The sequence below is a fragment of the Galleria mellonella genome, unplaced genomic scaffold (genome assembly GCF_026898425.1).
Source record: "Galleria mellonella isolate WM207_F2 unplaced genomic scaffold, CSIRO_AGI_GalMel_v1 utg38, whole genome shotgun sequence".
NCBI lineage: Eukaryota > Metazoa > Arthropoda > Insecta > Lepidoptera > Pyralidae > Galleria > Galleria mellonella.
In genome coordinates, this window is record NW_026442090.1 from 287,115 (window position 1) to 299,908 (window position 12,794).

The following is a 12,794-nucleotide window of genomic DNA, read 5'->3' on the forward strand; positions in this document are numbered from 1 at the left end:
CGGCGTCCATACTGTGAGTAATAATAATAATAACTGTGCGTAACATCATCATCACCATCATCACCATATCAGCCTTTAACTGTTCACTGCTGAACATAAGCCTCCCCCTTGGGAGGTTTTGCCAGTAGTTGCTATGCTTGGCAGGCGGTTTCACAACTGCAGATAGGCTTTGGAGATGTTTTAAGAGGGACGCTGCTGCCCGTCCCTCGCCCTCCCTTAGTCACCTCTTACGACACCCACGGGAAATGAATGGGTGGCCTATTCTACCCTGGTATGCGTAACATATGCGTGAACTGAATAACATCTAGTTTCGAAGAATGTTTACAAAAGTTAACGTTGATAGTCTGTAAAGTATTAACTTCCTGCAAATAGGGCGTAAAACTTTTATGTCCGGATGACTACGAAGGCGAAGTTTGTTTTACGCAGACCCAGTTACGGTGATATATGGTCGGGTATAGAATAGGTCAGACGGGATGTAACGGCTCGTTCACACACACATAGTACTATTATTACGTGTATAAATGCGAGTTTGTGAGGATATATGAATGTGTGTTACTTTTTCATGCAAAAACTATTGAATGCATTCAAATAATGATATTTGATACACGGATAGACTAACTTAGTATATAGAATACTTTATATATTGATTTAAGCGCGCGAAGCCGTGGAATATGGTTAGTTTACTATTTTTATTTTTGTTTCAATTTTTTTTACTATTTTGGTGGTATTTTTTTTTATGGGTGAAAATGGTATGGTAACCCCGCCTGCGCTAACGGAATACGCTGGCGGAGCACCAGTGAAGGGTGATAGATGAGAATGAAAACAGGCCAGTTAGCCCATCATGATGAATTCATCAGAAATTAACCATAATAGTTTCCAGAGAGAACCGCGAGGGGGTCGACCTGGTTGGGTATATTGCTAGCAATGGGATTCTCAGTCTCCATTATTAACAATCCCTTTTTCCCTGGTGATAATGGTATTGTAACCCCGCCTGCGTTATGGTTTTTTTTATCTTTATTTATTTAGGGACTTTTGTCCTTTTAGGCACGTCAGTCCCAAGCGCTATGGTTATACACTAGCGGGGTACCAGTGAGAGATGACAGATGAAGATGAAAGCAGGTCAGTTGGCTCATCCTGACGTTTCTACTAGAATTAAACACGATGGTTTCCAGGGGAACCACGTGGAGATCGACCTGATAGAGTATAGTGCTACTAATGGGACTACCTATTTGACCCCATTATTAATAATCCCTTTCCAGCCTTTGTTAAGTATTAGAATGTCAGGTATAATTAGATTCTTTTTTTTTACTTGATTTATTTTGACTTTTTTTTATCTTTTTGACTGAAAGTTTATAGTTGTGAAATGTGAAGTATAGCATGTATTACAAATTATAAGCTTTGTTTAGTTTGATACTTACCAGAGGGAGACTTTGTACAAAAGTCGATTGCTTACAAATACAAATAACTTTATTTTGTTTGAAAAATGGTATAAAAGATGGAATATAATATTTAAATATTGATCACATTTTGGTGATCACACTTGGGTACCTCTGTCCCATTCGTGTTTTAACCGTGAAGCAGTTGTGTTTGCATGGCTGTTTTTCGGTTTGAAGGTTGGGATAAGGCGTGAATTTACTGGGTACAGAGGAATAACACCTGAGTTTTTAGGAATGACAACTCATTTATCATGGGCGAAACAGTATACTCTATTATGTCCATGGTACTGCTCATGTGTATAGGCGACGGTTATAACTTTTCTATAAATGAGTTTATGATTGCAATAAATTGTAGCTGTCGACATAATTAACGTAAATAGGCTAATTTTATTGTTTCATACTCATTAACTTTCATTTCAATAAATTTTATAACGTAAAGCAGGTATTGTATTGTATTGTAAAATCTTTATTGTACATAACTCAGATTAAACACTGGTAAAAGATTTAATATACAATTTAATATATTAAGTTTGTAACCTTTAGAGATCGGTAGGTATGTAGGAATACGTGAAAATTAAAAAAAAAAGGGTTTTGCTATTGGCAATGGAATTCTGACGACTGGATATAAAATTTCACAACTTGACTGTTATATATATTTTATTTTTATATATATGAACCTGCCGTATTTCTTTGCAATCTAAAAGAACAGTTTCTCGCAAAGTAAAATTTAGGTAGACACTTGTAGATAAATGATTTGTATTCTAAATTCAAATGGTTTCGACTAGCTTTTTGACTACTTTACGCTTCTTCGTACGCGTGGATTTCAGAAGTTGAAAAACCAATGAAATAAATGTCTTCTAGATGGCGTATCAAGATAAAATATAGCTCTTTTTAAATTTGACCTTCAGCAACACAACTGTGAAAACCGCATCCCATTTGGTGCAGTAATTTTTGCTTGATGCCAAAGTAAAGATACAGACAGACGGACGGACGAACGGACAGAGACGGAGTTTCTGAATTCCTTGGTTTTTTTTTATGTTTGTTACCTCATAACTCCGTCAGTTGTAAACTGATTTGGGAATTTTTTTTTTTATCTGAAAGGATATACTTGTAGATGGATCATCATCATATCGGTTCTTAACTGTCCAGTGCTGAACATAACTCTATACTGTAAGGAGACTTTTGCCAGTAGTTGCCACGCTTGGCAAGCGGTATAGCAACCGCAGTTGGAGTTTAGAGATGTTTTGAGACGGACGCTGCTGCCCATCCCTCGACTTAAGTTCCATTAGTTGCCTCTTACGACGTCTATGGGGAAGGAAGGGGTGGCTTATTCAATACCGGGACCACAGACGCCATAATTGTAGATTGGTTCTACAGAAGTTTACGTCTATACCACTTAAAAAACACTGGTTCTCGTCTGATCACCGAAGTTAAGCAACGTCGGGCGCGGCCAATACTTGGATAGGTGACCGCCTGGAAACACCGTGTGACGTTGGCTTTTTGAGATGCCACGTCAACATACACAAACCACCAGTGTATGTCGGCTTCAAATCCAGTTACCCGGAGGTTGTTGCCTCCGGAGTTGAAGCCGGGGTAATGGGGTACACTCCAAAGCCCCTACCTGGCTCGCCCACACCATCTGGCGGGCAATGAGATGTCTTGTTGTTGTTGTTAACATCGATTCAGTATTTATATTTTAGACCAATTTTATTTTTATCTGTTTTAATACAGAAAACCTCGATAGCATCAGGTATTATTTATTTATCTTGTAGAGTGTCTTGGGAAAAATAAACTTCTTCCACTAAGTTACATTTACGATCTCTTGTAAGATCTTATAGAGATCAACGGTCGAGTTTACTTCTTTGACCGTATTGTCCATTTATTTTTAAGTTAAAATAAAATGTCTGTCAAATGAGAAAGGTTCATAAATTATTTATTAATCTTCGTGTCAAGACATTTACATAAAAACGGAGAGAGGCGAATGTCAAAGGTCCATAGTCGTCTTACTGAAAATGTAATCGAATATATAATTGTCTCGACATTCTAAATAAATTCTTTCATATTTAATCTTTTTTTTATTAAAGAGGCAAAAGAGTAGGCGATCGACCTGACTGGGAAGCAACAATACCTATAAACATCTGCAATCCGAGAAAGTTGCTAGTGCGTTGCTAGCTTTTCAATTTTTGTAAGCACGTTTCTTTTCTTCCTTCGCTCCTTTTCTTTTTCTTTAAATCTTTCTATATTATGTATCGTGCGTTTTTCAAGGCACTTTCTCCCACGCACAACCACTCTTTGGAATCAACTTCCAGCAGCAGTATTTCCGAACCGATACGACAACATAACCTTCAAGAAAAGAGCATATTCCTTTTTAAAAGGCCGGCAGCACACCTGCAATGCCGTAGGTGTTGTGGGTGATTATGGACGGCGGTAGTCACTTACCATTAGGTGAGCCGCATGCTCGTTTGCCCCCTGTGCTGTAAAAAAAAAATATTCACGTAATACCATAATCATTACATATCTTCTTTAGAACTTGGTTTATATTCTTACATATGTCACGTATTAAGTACAACAAAAAAACTGTTTTCACCTATGGGCAGAAACGCCACAGTAGTACTGTTTTACTTTAATTCCATTCCTATTGAACCGCATTCAATGTGGGGCGGCTCGAGTTGTTGATGTTCAGCTCCTTACACCTTGAAACTGCATAGAGACGTTGCATCTCTGTGCACCTTTTATCGAATATGTCATGGGGAGTGCTCTGAGGAATTGTTCGGATTGATACCTGCTGCTGATTTTCATCGTCGTCTGACCGGTAAAAAACTAAAGTTCCATTCCAATCGTTTTTCAAGGCACTTTCTTTCACGTAATACCATAGTTTGGAATCAACTTTCAGCAGCATATGACATCGTAACCTTAAAAAAAGGGAATATTCCTTTTTTAAAGACCATTAGCATACTTGCAATGCCTCTGGTGATGCGGGTGCTTATAGGCAGCGGTAGTTGCTTACCGTCAAATGAGCCACATGCACGTTTGCCTTCTGTACTATAAAAACAAAAAACTAATTGTTTAACATTTTTTTTTTTACTGACAAAAGAAACTAATGGAGCAAACAAACGAAAGTTTGTAAAATCATGTATTGTTTAGTTGGAAATTCTTTTTACTATGTATAATACAAATGGAGGCACTTAGAACCAACCCTTGTCACAGGCACACAAAGGGTTATTGATTACGTACAAACCAATCTTCCATGAGATAGAAATCACTTTTTCAAAGGTCTCGGCTAAAGAAAATGTCCCGATCAAATACTTGTCTCTGGAGACGAGCAGGGTTACAACGGCTGAATGGTACTATTTCATCCGATAGTTGGCAATTTCATCCAAGATAAACTATTGTTCGTGATCTAAAATGATGTTATCTTAAAGAACTTTTGTAGTAAGCAGGATTGGATAAGACATATTATAAACTAGCAACTCGCCCCGGCTTCGCACAGGCCCAATATAGAATCTAATGTGGTGTCAGTATGGTAATAATGTCTATATTATACGAACTCTTTACATGCAATGTTTGTAATACGAGCATTGCTCCGATATGTATGTATTGAATTCCTCTGGACATCAATGGTAGAAAAAGTTCATCATCCATTTCGATTGCTTGGGTATCTCTGTTGCATTCGTGTTTCAACCGTAAAGCAGTTGTGTTTGCATGGCTGTGTTTCGGTTTGAAGGGTGGGATATAGCGTTAATTTACTGGATACAAAGGAATAACACCTGAGTCCTCAGGAACGGCAACGCATGGGGGGTATCATGGGCGAAACAGTATGTCCATGGTACTGCTCCTGTCTATAGGCGACAGTTACCACTTTCCATCAGGTGGGCCGTCAGCTTGTTTGCCATTCTAAGTTGTATAAAAACCTGTCGGATATTTATATTGATTTTGGTCGGCTGCTGCATTTTCATATTGTATATTGAATAATCGACATTTTATATATTCGTTATTAGACCGATATGTAAATAAGTAATAAATAATAGCAGTATCTATATATTATAGTTACAATATATATATTACCCACCTCTAGTTTGCAGCTGTTTTTTCCTGAGACAATACATACATGTCTTCTTTAAAGAAGCGGATATTTTCGATAGTGAAATGTATAAGGAACTAAGGTATTTAACATAAACAAATAACTTATTCGTCTAAATAACATTCCAAACTCCACATAATTTGTATCAATTTATTTAAACAATAGTTATAGGAAGCTGTCCTATATGGATAGACATATGCCATTTTTGTAGCCCTAATAAAGGGGAATAATTCCATCATACATTATTTTGTTATGTCATAAGTATTTTCGATGAAAATTCCCAATCGACTTGATTTCTTCCGACATCTTGAACAATTATCGTCATATTTCAACAAATTAACACAAAATAATATTAAACTATACGTATAAGGCTTCGGCTTCAATAATTCCATCTATTAATGAAAACTGTATTAAAATCCGTTGCATAGTTTAAGAGATCTAAGGGTATAGACGGCGGTAAGCAATTTCGTTTTATATTATGTATTAGAGATGCAGACTATAAATAAAATTCATGGAAGTGGAAACAGATAGTCTGTAATTAGCTGCGTAGGCTGAGTGTGTTCGGAGATTAGCAAACATTTAACAAAATATACAAACCGAGCGACATGCCCAAAAACGTCATCACAAGTGATATAAATCAACAAAAATGGGGGGGGGGAGGAGAGAATTGTTAGTAATGAGGTCAAATGGTCCCATCACTAGCAATATACCCTGTCAGGTCGACCTCCACGTGGTCCAGTTTATACCAATAGCGCAGACGGAGTTTCCATACCATTATCACTAACCTCACCATTATTTGCCACCGTTATGAAAATAAATATTATAGATTACGGTGGAAAAATATTGGAAAGGTAATGCTTAAAGTACTTATTTGATTGATCTGAATATATATATATATATATATATATATATATATATATATATATATATATATATATATATATTTTTGAGTTTAAGTTATAATACTGTAATTTTCATAGGATCTCTATATTTTTTTATAATAATATATATCCTATATTACTTGATATATATATATATATATATATATATATATATATATATATATATATATATATATATATATATATATATATATATATATATATATATATATATATATATACAATACAAAGGGCAAACGAGCATGCCAGAAGAATTGCAGGTGTGTTGCCAACCTTTTAAAAAGGAATGTGCTCTTTTCTTGAAGGTCGTTGTCATATTGGTTTAGAAATACTGCTGCTGGAAGTTAATTCCAAAGCATCTTGTACTTATATATATATATTTCTTGTAAATAAGGTTTCATTGGATACAAACTGCTGTCAATACGTCGTCAATAAAAACGAAAGAAATTAATTTCATTTCTCTATTCATTAAAAATAGATGCTTCTTTCTTAATAATCAGCATTTCATAATTAATTTTGCTAAGAAAACGTCAAAAGGAACATCGGCCCCTCGATATTATCTTAATTTCAATTTACTTTTCATAAATATACATGACAAAATTGTCTAAATGCACAGTAAATTTCCGTGTTCCCAACGAATTTTGTATAAATTAATATTTTCATTTAATGTTGACATTAAATTGTTTTAGAAGTGCGTAGCTTATGTTTATTTGAATATTAAAAGAAGATGAAACACTAATAGTATATTTAATATATCAATGCATTACCAAAATTATGATAATGATGATATCAGCCGTTAACTGTCCACTGCTAGACATAGGGTTTTTGCCAGCAGTTCCTACGTTTGGCAGACGGATTGACAACTGCAGTTAAGTTTTGGTGATGTTTTAAGAAGTATACTGCTGCCTATCCCTTGACCATTAAGTTCCCTTAGTTCTGACATGACATGACATCCACAGAAATGGAAGGGGCGGCCTATAATCCAGGACCAAACGGGACTAAAACTATAGTTTGTTTCAAGAGGACATAATGACAAGTAGATTTGGCTCTATATTGAATATGGTCCACAAAGAGCATTCTACCTTCCTAAAAGACTGGCAACACCTGCAGTTTCTCTTATATTGCGGGTACAAATGGGCGGCAGTAATCACTTATCATCAGTTGAACCGCATATTCAAACTCCCGAGAAGGATGCAGAAAATGGTGTTCTTGGACCGCATCGTACGCCGGTTTTTCTCCCGGGGTCTTAAATCCGGGCTCACTGTACTTCTATCGGGAATTAGTTTACCATCTCCCCTCTTTAAGAAGGAAGATAAGATTTTATATTGTTTAATTAATATGACGATCTTCTTTGCGCAGAGGGAGATGCATATTGATTTGCATAATGAAGTCCCTTCAAAAGTTTCGTTTCTCTGGCGGCCCAACTTAGGGAATGAACTTTTCTTAATTGGTACAGGTTTGGGAATTCGAAAAAAATCGTGTTGTGACACTAGATTTTGATTGTCCTATTTCCTTATCAACACAGACTATCCTGACTTCAAGACAAGACGGTCAGTGTGATTGTATAGCATTTATTATCATTACAAACGTCTCAAGAATTTGAACGAAAGCAATTACAGCGCTTTCGGCCGAGATACCAATTTAATTTTAACCCGCAATCAATTTACACAAGTTGAAAGCACAACGACAGATTCAATTAACGCTACATCGTTAACAAATACAATTTTGGATATTTTCAAACCTGGCACATTGTGAACCGCTGCTGTTGACTTGAAATGCCCTTCGATTTCCCGCACTCAGCAATCTTTGATGTGACAACTCAAAATGTCTTAAGAACAAATAATGGATTTCGAGTCGTCGACTTTACCTTATTTGTGTGGTGTTAAAGTTAGAAGAGATAGAACACAAAATGGCTGGCTTGTCTGTCATCTGTAACAATAATGGGGTTTGGTCTGTTCAGGATCACTATGTGTTGCTGATAACTTGGTCAAGCGGCCTTTTTATATACGATTTTATATTTGTTAATTTGTTTTTATATTATTTTTGATATTTTTTTACAAGACGGCAAAAAAGCATGCGACTCACTTACTATTAGGATAGTAAGTGACTACTGCCGCTCATGATCACCCACAATATCAAAGGCTTGCAGGTATGCTGCCGGCCTTTTAAAAAGGAATATGCTCTTTTATTAGTTGTCGTATCGGTTCGGAAATACTGCTGCTGAAGGTTGATTACAAAGTATGTCTTTTTGAAACCTTTTTTTAGGTAGATTAAATATACAAATTTAAGTGGCATATTGTTTTATTGCTCTACTGTCACACTGTAATAGATTGTAATTTTTAATACAATATAACTCTGTATAAATAGATGACATTGAAATATTTAAGAAGATTTAATGTGTTTAAATCTAGTGTACAGAAATTGACTGAACGATGTTTACAAAGCTGTTTATAATCTCTGTTTACATATAACGAACGATCTGTACTACTTTCAAATACCTCAGTTGCGAGGTGAATAAACTTTATTATTTACTATATTTACTACGACACGCCTAGCTAAATTAAGGCATGTTGTTTTACGTATTATTTATAGCATAAAACGGGAAATAAACTGACGACTTCCTTGATAAAGTGCTAACAGTTGCTCTATGTGGCATTGAATAGCCACATAGAGATCACAAAATATAATATGAATAAGGCAGACGGTATCCGTCTTTTTTTTTCTGATCGTGTTTGCTGATGGCCGTGGATGGTCTTTACAACTTTACCGAACGCGTATGCAGGGGCGAGTGCAGACGGCGCTCCAAGCCCGCGACGGAGGTATCGGCTCTTACTTATGAACTGCGGCGTGCGCCCAAGGGCGCCAGAGTGGCTCGGACCTCGGCTTAGGCTACTGCACTTCGACCCCCGTCTAGGGACGGCAAAGGGTCGGCCTTTGCCGTCCCTAGACGGGGGTCGAAGTCGTCGTACGTCGTGATGTGTGGAAACTCGGAGTCGTAGGGATGCGCTCGGGCTCTAACCTGATCGCGCGCGGACGGTATCCGTCATGAGTTGCCATTCCTAAATACTACAGTATTATGCCTCCATACGCTGTAATTTTATTGCTAAATATCATGTCTTGAACAACCAATAAAACACAATTGTTTACACACAAATGAGACAGAGATATCTAAGCAGACGATTTTTTTTGCAATCTCCCTCTGATGAAATTCCCTCCTTTTCTAAGTTCCGGAATAGCTCCATTTGAGTTTCATATCAGTTTTCCTTCAATGTATTCCATTCCATTAATATGATAATGAATAGATAAGAACAAATTACGAATCCAATATAAAAATAATTCAGTAGATATGCTGTTCATGCAACAGTCATCATTTTCCTTCAGCAAGGCCATCGGCTCATTTATTATTCCGATTGTTCATTTTAAGTTGCGTAAATAAAGAAGCGATATTTATTAATATTTTTATGCAACTTAGAATCGCAAACAAGCTGATGGCTCACCTGATGGAAAGTGGTAACCGTCGCGTATAGACATGAGCAATACCATGGACATAACAGAGTATATCTACTGTTTCGCCCATGATACCCCCCATGCGTTGCCATTCTTGAGGACTCAAGTGTTATTCCTCTGTACCTTGTAAATTCACGCCATATCCCTTGGGTATCGTAAGAGACGACTAATGGAGGTCGAGGGATGGGTAGCAGAGTCCTTCTTAAAACATCTCTAAACCCTAATTGTGGTTGTCAACCCGCCTGCTAAACGTGGCAATTATTGGCAGAACCCCCTAGGGGGGAGCTCTATGTTTAGCAGTGGACAGTTAAAGGCTGATATGGTAGTGATGATGAAGACGTTTTTAAAGGCCGGTAATGCACAGGTAACTGAGGTAGTTACCTGTGCATTATGTGGTTACCACTTACCATCAGGTGAGAGCTGCATGCTCGTTTGCCAACTTCTAGTAAAAAAAAAAAAATTACGAGTAATACACTAACAAAAATACTCTAAGCTTGATACACTTGTATAGAATCTACTAAAAGAAGCACTTACTTAAAAACACAATCAGCTCAGTGTATTGATTCAGAAGTTCAGATACCTCTAAAAAAATAGCGACGCGGCGCAACGCATCTTGTGATTGATGGGATGTTATTGTTTGCCCGAATGTTTTGTTCAGTTTCCTTTTTGTTGCTGCCTTTCATCTTTAATATCAAATGATTGGAAGTACGAAGAACTGTTACTTGTTGCCTTCTACATATTCTTTTGACTCGTGATGTCTTTATTTCTTTCAACTATCCATAATATAAAATAGCCGTGTGATCTCGGTAGCCGTGTAGTCTTGCCATAGAATAGGTCACCAGGTCATAAGAGGTGACGCAGAGAACTAAATAGTTGAAGGGTATGCGGCAGCGTCGCTCTTGAAATCTAACCAAATCCTAACTGCGATTTCCAACTCGTCTGCCCAGCGTGGTAACTACTGGCCCATTCGTGTTTTAACCGTGAAGCAGCTGTGTTTGCATGGCTGTGTTTCGGTTTGAAGGGTGGGATATGGCGTGAATTTACTGGGTACAGAGGAATAACACCTGAGTCCTTAGGAATGGCAACGCATGGGGGGTATCATGGGCGAAACAGTATACTCTGTTATGTCCATGGTACTGCTCATGTCTATAGGCGACGGTTACCACTTTCCATCAGGTGGGCCGTCAGCTTGTTTGCCAATCTAAGTAGTATAAAAAAAAAAAAAACTAAAGACAAGGCCTTATATTTAGCAGTTAACGACTGATATATTTTTCTTGATCTTTCAACGGATCTTTTATACCTTAGATACCTTTCATTGTTGTGGTTCCAATGTGTATCTATCCATTCCTGGACCTTTTCCGATACCTTGTACTTTTGATCATTTGGTTTGAACATCTTAAGTAACTAGAGGTTCTTTTTTGATTAAGAACTTTTGGTATAAACAAGTAGAAATCAAAGGATACAACTTTTGTTTTTGATGGGTGAATATAGTACGGTAATCCAGCCTGCGCTAGCGGGATACGCTGGCGGAGCAACACAGAAGAGTGATAGATGAGAATGAAAACAAGCCAGTTAGCCTATCATGATGAATTCATCAGGAATTAACTATGATAGTTTCCAGGGAGAACCGCGAGGAGGTCGACCTGGTTGGGTATATTGCTAGCAATGGGATTCTCAGTCTCCATTACTAACAATCCCTTTTCCCCAAGGATACAACTAGAAAGTGTTTTTTTAACTGGTCATAAACCATTTTTAGTTACTTTCATCCTGAATGTTAAGAATAACCATAGATAGACAAGAAGACATAAGAAGTAAGTAGTTGCAATCAATTGCAAAAGTATAACTAATTTGTTTGTTGAAAAGATACCTTTATTTCTAATTAAATCAATTCTAAATTAAAAAAAAAGAAAATTATTTCAGCAAAACAAATTACCATTTGTTTTTTGTTTTTGTAGTGTTTAATGGAAAATAGCGTCGATACGAATTGTCAAAAATGCTACCTTACCTCAGCTCTGGAATCACCGTATAATGGCCAATACAAAAAATAATCTCGAAATGCTTCCTAAATAGACCTTCAAATATATTTTAAGCCAATTACTGACGAAGATAAAGCGTTCTTGAGTGGCAGCTGTATACAAGAACAGCGAAGGCCGACCATCCACTCGATGGACCAACGACCTCGAAAAGGTTGAATCGATGAACAGTTACAAATGATTCAGGAAAAAGTATTTTCATAGTAACTGCTAGCAATTTCTGTATGTATGTGATTCACACATTCAAAACTGCCTTTTAAAGCGTCTGCCAAAAGAAGGGAATTCTCTATTTGTCTGATTTTTTTAGTAACTGCAGATAGATAGACAGATACTTTTTACTGTTTCCTCCATAACATTACAATAGTAAATTTATTATAAATTACAAGAAAATATTACACTGATAAAACAATGGGGGGCCTTATCGCTAAGAGCGATCTCTTCCTGTATTGTGTGATTTTATTGCCAGTCCTGATTTTTATATTTTTCGCAATCTATGGTGTTTACTTCTGTGTTACTTTGATGATGGATAATAGAATAATAACCTTGTCTACGCTATGGGTATTTACTGATGGGGTACCAGTGAGTGATGGTAGGAGGAAGTCAGGTCAATTGGCTCGTCGTGACAAATTAAGATGGTTTCAGGAGAGGGTCGTGTGAAAGTCGACCTGACGATATATTGCTAACATAGGGCCAACAGTTCCTATTATTGGGGGGAAAGGGATTGTTTGTGATAATATTTGACAGCTTCATTGCTAGCAATATACCCTCAGGTCGACCTCCACACTGTTTCTCCTGGAAACCATAGTGGTTAATTCTTATTCATTTGGTTACTATG

General features: G+C 37.0%; 1 protein-coding gene and 1 pseudogene across 2 annotated transcripts in view; both read left to right on the forward strand.

The window, feature by feature from the left end:
- Positions 1-12,794, forward strand: part of LOC113523077 (diacylglycerol kinase delta) — a 216,477-nt gene that overhangs the window by 97,515 nt on the left and 106,168 nt on the right. The gene's annotated exons all lie outside the window — the stretch shown is intronic.
- LOC113523110 (5S ribosomal RNA) lies at positions 2,816-2,934 on the forward strand (annotated as a pseudogene).